Source organism: Sapajus apella, unplaced genomic scaffold, assembly GCF_009761245.1.
Source record: "Sapajus apella isolate SASKATOON/1434 unplaced genomic scaffold, GSC_monkey_1.0 scaffold71, whole genome shotgun sequence".
In the NCBI taxonomy this organism is placed as follows: domain Eukaryota; kingdom Metazoa; phylum Chordata; class Mammalia; order Primates; family Cebidae; genus Sapajus; species Sapajus apella.
This window is the reverse complement of record NW_022437011.1, coordinates 2,113,529-2,123,984: the sequence shown is the minus strand read 5'-3', so window position 1 is coordinate 2,123,984 and position 10,456 is coordinate 2,113,529. Positions and strand designations below refer to the sequence as shown.

General features: G+C 44.1%; 1 protein-coding gene across 6 annotated transcripts in view; it reads left to right on the top strand.

Moving 5' to 3' along the window:
- The first annotated feature begins 544 nt into the window (after window positions 1–544).
- ARHGEF37 (Rho guanine nucleotide exchange factor 37) overlaps window positions 545–10,456 on the top strand; it is a 62,808-nt gene continuing 52,896 nt past the window's right edge. For 3 of the 6 annotated variants that reach the window (XR_004260434.1, XM_032250260.1, XM_032250259.1), the window contains exon 1: window positions 547–748. The gene's annotated coding sequence lies outside the window, so the exon portion shown is untranslated. Of the gene's footprint in view, window positions 836–10,456 lie in introns of all 6 variants that reach the window. The other 3 variants (XR_004260439.1, XR_004260435.1, XR_004260438.1) reach the window with 3 other exon arrangements.

The window sequence follows — 10,456 nt, the reverse complement described above, 5'->3', positions numbered from 1 at the left end:
AGCATAGTGCCTGGCCCTTAGTAAGCAATAGGGCTACTACGAGTAGTAATAGTAAGCCCTAAATTAAGCCCTAAAAATGAAAATAAGAATAAGGGAACTGGCAGATGAGAAAAGCTAATCTAGTCCATTTCAGGAGCTACAAACAAGGTTTGGTTGCTCTGATAGGAAACTTTCCATGCATTTCATAGCAATTATCACTTTTACTGGTGGATTTAATGTCTAGGACAGAAGCTCAAGAAGGCCAGGACCTTGTCTATTGTGTTAACTGTTGAGTTCTCAGTGCCCAGAAGAGTGTCTTGCTCCCAGTGGAGTGAAAGAATGGACCAACGCCGTTATGTCATGGAAGAGACTGGCCGATTTGGCTAAGGTTGCGCAGGGCTCCCAGGAGAGCTGGAACAAAAACCAAGGGCTCCTCGGCAGCCAACACTCAGAATTAAATCGAGGCCCGGCATTTCGCTAAACCCCGCCCGCAATGCTTCGGGTTGGCTGCCAGCGAGGGCAAGGTTCCAAGCGGGCCGGGGCTGACTCCGGGAGCGGCGAACAGAAAACAACCTGGCTCCAGAGACAATTAACAAAGGCTGGAGACCAGCCATCCCTTCGCGGCGCGCGCACGCACGCAAACAGCAGCGTGGGCACAGCCGTGCCCGCCCGTGCCCCCGGTGGGCACAGCCGCTCCGAGCGGCGCGGGTGCGGGGAGCGTGGTTACCGGCTCGGTGCTTGAGCGCCCGCAGGCACCTTGCGCACGCGGGTGAGTCCGCCTGGCGATTGGGGCCTGGTCAGGCAGGATGGGGCCCGGGAGGGGTGCAGAAAACAGCTGCTGGGAGGATCAGAAAAGGTAGGTGGAGCAGCGAAAGGCAGGATGCGGCGACCTCTCGGGTCCCAACTTGCTTGGTACCTAGCTTTGTGTCTTGAGCCTTATGGGAATGTAAGCTACCTGATCCATGTGGCCTGACCTAGTCGTTTTACAGGTGGGAAACTGAGGCCGGGAGTTAAGCTGGCTTGGAAAAAAATTATTATTCTCTGTTCCTGTTTCTGCCTTCTTCCGTGTAGGATTTGAGACAGCTTTTAGTAAGCATCCATACATTATAACAATGGAAAAATACAAACAATGGTAAAGAATCCTTGCCAAGAAAAATATAATTATGAATAGACAGTCAAGGCCGGGAAAAAAGAGAACAGAAATCCGTGATCCATAGGTGAGGTGACTTGGCTAAGGGCCCTTAGAAAAGTGGTGCCAAAGCTGGGACTAGAAGTCAGAACAGCGGGCTCCTGAACGCCGGAAACTTACAGCGGGGAGTGGGGAAGCAGACAGCCTGCCAAGGCACTGGTTCTTTTTTTTTTTTTTTTCCTGTTTCTGTAAAGGCACTGGTTCTCAAACTGCTAGGGATCCCCAACCCCTTAAAGATCTGTGTCCACTGCCTGTAGAAGGGTTCACACAAAGCCTTGTGCGCAGTTTGAGATTTGACACGAATTCCTGCTGTAAGAAGTGCCTGCAGGCCGGCACTCAGGCAGCGAGCATGGTTTCAGAGCACTTTCTTTGGTTTTTTGAAGGGAGGCAGCTGGTGGAGGAGTACCTGCTGTGCCTCCAGACAGCTAGCTGTGTGATCCAGGAAGCATAGTTTAACCTCTTCAAGGCCCAGTTTTATGTGTAGACTGGAGATAAGAGTGTCTGTTTCATCCTCCAGGATGTTGTCAGACTTAAGAATGAGCGTAAAGGCCAGTGCCTGACATAATAGTTGCTCAATAAAAGTGCTGATGATTATAGGGTGACTGTAGTTTATAATAATCTATTGTATATTTCCAAATAGCTAGAAGAGAATAATTTGAATGGTTCTAGCATAAAGAAAAGACAAATATTTAAAGCGATAGCTATCCCAGGTACACGGATTTGATCTTTATAAATATATTAAATTATCACATGTACCCTGAAACTATGTACATCTATTATGCATTAATTTAAAAAAAAAGATGACACACAAAACCCAGTGAATCAAAGCTGTGCTAGTTGGGAAAGAGTGATGACTTGGAATAAATTGGGCTGTATCTGAAATAAAACACAATTTAAAAAATTATAGACATGAAAAAGTAAAGTCAGCCCTATTATGATTTACAAACCACACCACATACCTTTGTGATGGTATCCTAAATAAGGGTGCAGCAAGGCACTACCCTCAATAATTGACTCCAAGTCAAAAGCTGAAAGTAGAAACTACCAGATACTGTAACAAGGACTGTTTATTGGCTTTCACTTGCCTCTCTCAAACAGAGTCAGCACCTATAGAGTTTGTTTTTAAATGAGAGGAGAAGGGACATAAACTGGGACTTGGGCAGCACCCACTCTTGCCCAGCAATAGAGCTTCAGCTGAATTTCTGCCAGGGAACAGGAGTTGCTGGCCGTTGGCTTACATCCCTCTTGGATCAGCAGATTACTGTGGTAAACAGTGACTTGGCTGATTCTGCCCTAGATCAAATAAATGACTTTTTATTTAACTAATGAAGTAGGGAGTGTGTTTTCATGTGCTATAACAGAAGCAAAATGCCATTTGTAGAGCTTGACTGTCCAAAGCCGATTGCTTGTTTATTGACAGGCTTAAGAATGTATTTATTTGTTTGTTTATTTAGAGACAGGGTTTCGTTGCTCTGCTGCCCAGGCTAAGTGCAGTGGTGAAATCAACCACCCAGCTTCAAGCAATCCTCCTGCCTCAGCCTTCTGAGTAGCTGGGACTACAGGCATATGCCACCACACCTGGCTATTTTTTTTACTTTTTGTAGAGACAGGGTCTTGCTATGTTGCCCAGGCTGCTCATGAACTCCTGGATGCCAGTGATCCTCCCACCTCAGCCTGCCAATGTGCTGGGTTTACAGGCATAAGCCACTGTGCCCAGTGGATTTTATAATTCTAATTATTGTTATTATTTTCTTAATTCCCTAATTCTGGAAAGCTTAAGAACTTTAAATCTATGGATCCAAACTTGTGAGGACAGAGCCTGGGCAGGCCCACTCATCTATACAAATAACTGCTTTTAAATAAAATACTGTGTAGGGCCAGGCTTGGTGGCTCACACCTGTAATATCAGCCACTTCGGGAGGCTGAGGCAGGCGGATCATGAGGTCAGGAGTTCAAGACCAGCCTGGCCAACATGGTGAAACCCCATCTCTACTAAAAATACAAAAGTTAGCCAGGCGTGGTGGTGTGCACCTGTAGTCCCAGCTACTCAGGAGGCTGAGGCAGAAGAATTGCTTGAACCCGGGAGGCAAAGGTTGCAGTGAGCCGAGATCGTGCCACCACACTCCAGTCTGGGCGACAGAGCAAGATTCTGTCTCAAAAACAAAAAAACAACAAACAAATAAACAAACCAAAAAATACTGTGTTGTCTCCTTCCAAATAGAGCTGGGGAAATATGGCTAAGGGCAAATAGCTGCTATGTGATTTGGGTTAAGGCACATACCACCTGTCTGGTGGGTTACATTCCTTTCCATGTATTTATAAAAGGGATTTTTTCCTCCAGAAAAGAGAGACAGAATGTGTATGTTTGTATGTGTATAGGGTGAGGGGATGTCCGTTGCTCTCTTTCCACTTCCTTTCTAATCATTTATTTCTCAACCCAGAGAAGTCCTTTTCTGTAAGCACAGTGACTTGGAAAATTCCTTCCTTTCTTGGCTCTGTGGCTGTATTTTGTTTCATAGTAGTTTCTGAAATGTTAGAATGTTTTTTGTAATTTGGCTATGAACTCTTCATATGTTTCTATTTTTCTTTTTTCTTTTGAGATGGAGACTCAGCTCACTGCAACTTCCGCCTCCCAGGCTCAAGCGATTCTCCTGCCTCAGCCTCCCAAACTGGGACTACAGTCGTGCACCAACATGCCTGGCTATTTTATTTTTATTTTTATTTTTAGTAAAAATGGGGTTCTGTCATGTTGGCTAGGCTGGTCTCAAAACTCCCGACCTCAGGTGATTCGTCTGCCTCGGCCTTCCAAATTGCTGGGATTACAGATGTGGTCCACCAAGCCCAGCCCAATTTTATGTTTTTGAAAGACCGCTCCGCTCTGATGCTGTGGATCCAGTCAGGAAGCTGTTGTACCAGTCCAGGAGAAAGATAGTGGAGGTTTAGACCCAGAAGGTTTTTGAGATGGAAAGCACAAATTAATGGATATCTTTAATAAAACAAAACAGAGCCCAAAGGTGGACACTGATCAACACTCTTTGAAGTTAGTAGTTTTATCGGTTTGTAGTCCTTATTCATGTCCCATCACTGCTCTCTATGCCAGCCTCCATCACTGCCTCTTATTCCATGTGTAAGCATGTCACAAGAGACTGGCAACACCTTCTTGGTCTAGATACACTGGACTACAGTATTCCTTTGATCTAGTGATCTAGTTGACTGTCAGTAAAAGAATGAGAAAAGTCTGGCATGACCATTATTTTTATTTATTTATTTTTTTTGAGACAGAGTCTCTCTCTGTCGTCCAGGCTGGAGTGCAACGGCATGATCTTGGCTCACTGAAACCTCTGCCTCCCCGGTTCAAGAGATTCTCCTACCTCAGCCTCCTGAGTAGCTGGCATTACAGGCACGCACCACCACGCCTGCTTAATTTTTGTATTTTTAGTAGAGATGTAGTTTCACTATATTGGCCAGGATGGTCTCAAACTCCTGACCTCGTGATCTGCCTGCCTCAGCCTCCCAAAGTGCTGGGATTATAGATGTTAGCCACTGCTCCTGGCTTGAGCAATTTTTATTAAATTAACCTCTGCTGACTCCAAGTGATCTCTGATTCCCTTCCTAAGGGATAACAAACCATTCGTTTTAATCAAGTGGCAGAAACCTAGCTCAGAGTGGCTTAGGCAAAATGGGGGTGAGGAATAAAAATGTATTTGCTTTCAGCTGAAAATATCGAAGAAAAAAATAAAAAAGAAAAAAAGAAAAAAATGTATTTGCTCATGTAAGAAAGGGAATCAGTCTCTATCATGGTTGAAATGAATCATGCCATCATTTCAGTCTCTCTTTCAGCCTCTCAGTTCTATTTCTATGGTATTAGCCTTATTCTCAGTAAGGCTCTGGTATCTAGTTCTTATTATCAGATCAGCTGTTCATGGCACCTGCTATAATATGATGCATCTAGATCAGCCACATGTCTTTAGGCAACTTCATACATCTGATCAATGGTAATGCTACCCTTTCCAATTTAACAATAATAGAAACAGAAAACCATGGCTACTCTTATTGAGAGTTTACAATGTACCAGGAACCCTATTAATATTTTACTTGGATTATCTTAAGAAATCTTATGACAACCTTGTGAGAAAGGTTACATAAATATCCTAGGAAAGCCAGCTAATGGATTACAGAATCAGCATTTGAAATCAGGTTGTTCTGGCTCCAGGCTCTGGGCTTCTAACCTTCACCATGCTTCTCATTGTCAATCTTTAGAACTAAGAAGAGGAAAGCACTGCCACCAAATAGTGTACCTCTCTCTTACTTTTTCTGAACATCAGTCTTTTTTTTTTTTTTTTTTTTCTTAAAAATAAAGATGGGGTTTCACCATGATGGCCAGGTTGGTCTTGAACTCCTGACCTCAGGTGATCCACCCACCTTGGCCTCCCAAAGTGCTAGGATTACAGGCATGAGCCACCGCTCCTGGCCGAACATCAGTCTTAAAATATGCTTCGTAGTGATAGTAGGGATGGGACTTTGGAAGTTATCCTTATAATTTTGTTGATTCTAGCTCTTTTGGGGGCTTAGAGTTCTGGAAGCTCTGTGCAGGATCCTCCCTTCTGACTATGGTGTCTATCTTTATAAACAAGGCTCAGTAGCCAGAGTCCCTATGTGCACATTCTTATTTCTGTAGGTGTTCCCTCCTTTTATACTTTTTTTTTTTTTGAGACAGTCTTGCTCTGTCACCCAGGCTGGAGTGCAATAGCATGATCTCAGCTCACAGCAACCTCTGCCTCTAAGGTTCCGGTAATTCTTGGGTCTCAGCCACCCAAGTAGATGGGATTACAAGTGTGTGCTACCACACCTGGCTAAATTTTATATTTTTTAGTAGAGACGGGGTTTCACTATGTTGGCCAGGCTGGTCTTGAATTCTTCAAATAATCCGCCTGTCTGACCTTCCAAAGTGCTGGAATTATGGGCATAAGCCACCATGCCTGGCCCCTTTATTCTTCAATAGGGTCCTTTGCTCTCATGATGTCTGAGCTTCACTTTTGAACAGTTTTCTATGAACCATTCCTGGAGTCTGAGACCAGACGATTTTCCTTCTCTCCTCTTCCTTAAATGTTTAAATTGGCTTCTCCCTGGAATAAGAAAGAGAAAGCAAAACAAACAGACAAAAAGATTTAAAAATATACAAAATGGCTCCCCTTTAAAGCCTTGGGTGGGCAGCTGACGGATGCTCAACTTTCCCTCTCCTGACTTTTTATCTTCTGAAGGAACTTTCACTTGTTAGTTTCACTTTCCCCAGGGGTCTGTTTAGATCCATTTCTCCATTCAGTTCCCCTAATTGGTCAAAACCAGGCCAGGCTCCGTGGTTTTTGCCTGTAATCCCAGTGCACTGGGAGGCCAAGATGAGAGGATCACTTGAGGCCAGGAGTTAGAGATCAGCCTGGGCAACAAGTGAGACCCTGTCTCTACAAAAAATTAGAAAATTAGCTGGGCATAGTGGGACATGTCTGTAGTCCCAGCTACATGAGAGGATTGCCTGAGCTCACGAGTATATCACTATACTCCAGCCCTGGGTGACATAGTGAGATCCTGTCTCTTAAAAAAAGAAAAAAAAATTTAGGTTTGGAGTATCGTTTCCTTTTGCTACTTCTTCTGTCTTGAAAGGGATTAAATAATCAGGATGTCCGTATCTTTTTTTTTTTTTTTTTTTTAGACAGAGTTTCGCTCTTGTTACCCAGGCTGGAGTGCAATGGCACGATCTCGGCTCACCGCAACCTCCGCCTCCTGGGTTCAGGCAATTCTCCTGCCTCAGCCTCCTGAGTAGCTGGGATTACAGGCACACGCCACCATGCCCAGCTAATTTTTTGTATTTTTAGTAGAGACGGGGTTTCACCATGTTGACCAGGATGGTCTCGATCTCTTGACCTCGTGATCCACCCGCCTCGGCCTCCCACAGTGCTGGGATTACAGGCTTGAGCCACCGCGCCCGGCCTGTATCATTTTTTAAAAGTAGTATTGTGTTTTTAATTGACACATAATGTTTAATTAATTAATTAATTAGTAAGAGTCTCACTCTGTTGTCCAGGCGAGGGTGCAGTGGCATGATTACTGCTTACTGTAGCCTCAACTTTCTGAGCTCAAGCAACCCTCTTACCTCAGCCTCCCAAGTAGCTGAGACTACAGGCATGCACGACCATGCCTGGCTATTTTTTTTTTTTTTTTTTTTTTGAGACAGTTTCACTCTTGTTGCTTGGGCTGGAGGCAGTGGCGCGACCTTGGCTCACTGCAACCTCCACCTCCCAGGTTCGAGCAATTCTCCTGCCTCAGCCTCCCGAGTAGCTGGGATTACAGGCGCCTGCCACCACACCCAACTAATTTTTGTATTTTTAGTAGAAACAGAGCTTCACCATGTTGGCCAGGCTGGTCTCAAACTCCTAACCTCAGGTGATCCTCCTGCCTTGGCCTCCCAAAGTGCTGGGATTATAGGTGTGAGCCACCATGCCCACCTGCCTGGCTAATTAAAAAATGATTTTTAATAGAGATGGGGTCTCACTTCGTTTCCCAGGCTGATCTCCAACTCCAGAGCTCAAGCAATTCTCCAAACTTAGCCTCACAAAGTGTTGGGATTACAGGTGTGATCCATTGTGCCCAACCTACATCATGTTTTAATTTAAATAGTTCCTCTGCTTTTAGTGGAGTGAAACCTGGAACAAATAACATTATCCTAAGTGTAGACTCGTGTTTTCCTCATCTTCATATTTCCAGAATCCTGCAAAATACTTGGCATGTCGTAGCTGTTCCAAATACTTGTTGAATGAATGTGTGAGTGCCCAAATCCCTCTGTGCCATGTGTGAACAGAACAGAAGAGAAGAGAATTAGCTCAGTTTTATTCTATTCTAGAGTCAGAAGCAGTAGCTTGCTGCAGAAGTATTAGCTGCAGAACATTCAACTTTTAATTTTTGTTTTTTCGAGATAGGGTCTTGCTGTGTTGCCAAGGCTAGAGTGCAGTCGTGTGATCTTGGCTCACTGCAACCTCCACCTCCCAGATGGAGAATGGCTCTAACCTCAGACTCCAGGGTGGCTGGGACTACAGATGTGCACCACCACACCCAGCTAAATTTTTTATTTTTTATTTTTTGTAGAGACAGGGTTTCATCATATTGCCCTGTGTGGTCTCGAACTTCTGAGCTAAAGTGATCCTCCCGCCTCGTCCTCCCAAAGTTCTGGGATTATAGGCATGAGCCACCATGCCTGGCTTCTCAATATATTTTGTTTTTTTAGCACCGAGTATGTGCCAGCCTGATTTTAATTTTTTTTTTTTTTTTTGAGGCAATGTCTTTCTCTGATGCCCAGACTACAGTGGCACAATCATGGCCGTAGAGTGCCTGGCTCTCTGTGGCCTCACTCTTCGGGGCTTGAAGCAATCCTCCTGCCTCAGTCTCCTGAGGAGCTAGGACCACAGGCTGGGCATGATGGCTCATGCCTGTAATCACAGGCATGCACCACCCTACCTGGCTTTTTTTTTTTTTTTTTTTTTTTGGTAGAGATTGGGCTTTTGGCTACGTCGCCAAAGCTGGTCATGAACCTCTTGCCTCAAGTGATACTCCCACCTTGGCCTCCCGAAGTGCTGGGATTACAGGCATGAGCCACTGTACCAGGCCTTATTTTAGTTCTTCATTGCTTATCACAAGGCATCAAGGATATCCCAGGATTGACCATGGACTGGACTGTGCAGATTCTTTCTCTAGTGCTGTCCAGTGACCTGACTTGCCTTAAGGAAAGGTATGCTTTCCTAAGTGTGTTCTCTGAGACAAGCCTCCTTATCAGGACGGGAAAGGATGGAAAACAGAAGGTGCCTAGCTTGCTCTGCTAGGCTTTTGTCTTTTTTTTTCTTGAGACGGAGTTTCCCTCTTGTTGCCCAGGCTGGAGTGCAATGGCGCGATCTCGGCTCACCACGACCTTCACCTCCCGGGTTCAAGCAATTCTCCTACCTCAGCCTCCTGAGTAGCTGGGATTACAGGTGCACGCTACCACCCCTGGCTAATTTTTTTGTATTTTTAGTAGAGATGGGGTTTCACTATGTTGGTCGGGCTGGTCTCAAACTCCTGACTTTAGGTGGTCCATCCACCTCAGCCTCCCAAAGTGCTGGGATTACAGGCGTGAGCCACCGTGCCCAGCTGTGGTTTTTGTCTTTTTTTAAGAGATAGGATCTCTCTCTATTGCCCAGGCTGGAGTGCAGTAGTGCCCTTATAGCTCACTGCAGCCTTGAACTCCTGGACTCATGTGATCCTCCCTCTTTAGCTTCCTGAGTAGCTGGGACAATAGGTGTGAGACCATTTGCCTGACTTCTCCCAGGCTTGTAAGGTGCGTTTGTCCTGAGAGTGTTGCAAAGATAGTGGATAACTTAAGCTATACAGACAGTCCCCAACTTACGATGGTTGGACTTAATGAATTTTTGACTGTATGATGGTGCAAAAGCGATACACATTAGTAGACACCGTACTTTGAGTACTCATATAACCATTCTATTTTTCACTTACAAAAAATTAGTTGAGATATTCCACACTTTATTATAAAACAGATTTTGTATTAGATGACTTTGGGCAACTGTAGGCTAATATAAGTGTTCTAGGCACGTTTAAAGTTATCTAAGCTGTGATGTTCACTAGGTGTCAGGTATATTACATACATTTTTTACTTTTACAATTTTCAACTTATAATGGGTTTAACAGGACATAGCCTCATTGTAAGTAGAAGAGCATCTGTATAATATTTTGAAGTTTTTATTTTGAAATAATTATAGATCAAGGTGAGGTTGCAACAATAGCACAGGGAGGTCCTTAAATATAGCACAACATCAAACCAGGAAATGGGCATTGGTATAATATGTGTGTTTGTGTTTGATTGTTCTGTTCCATTTTATCATGCAGATTTGTGTAGCCACCACCTCAATTAAATTACAGAATTTTCTGTCACCACAAAGTTCTCTTTGTTACTTTTCTAAGTCACGCCCACCTGCTGTCCATCCCCATCTCAAACCACGTAGCCACTAATCTGGTCTCCCTTTCTACAATTTTCTTTGTTATTAAATGGAATCACACAGTATGTGAACTTTAAAAATTGGCTTTTTTTTTTTTTTTCACACAGCATCATGCCCTGGAGAACCATCCAAGTTGTTTGCTCTATCAGGAGTTTGTACCTTTTTATTTCTGAGTATTCAGTGGTATGGATGCACCACTGTTTGTTTAACCAGTCATCTATTAAGGGAAATTTTGGTTGTTTCCAGTTTTTTT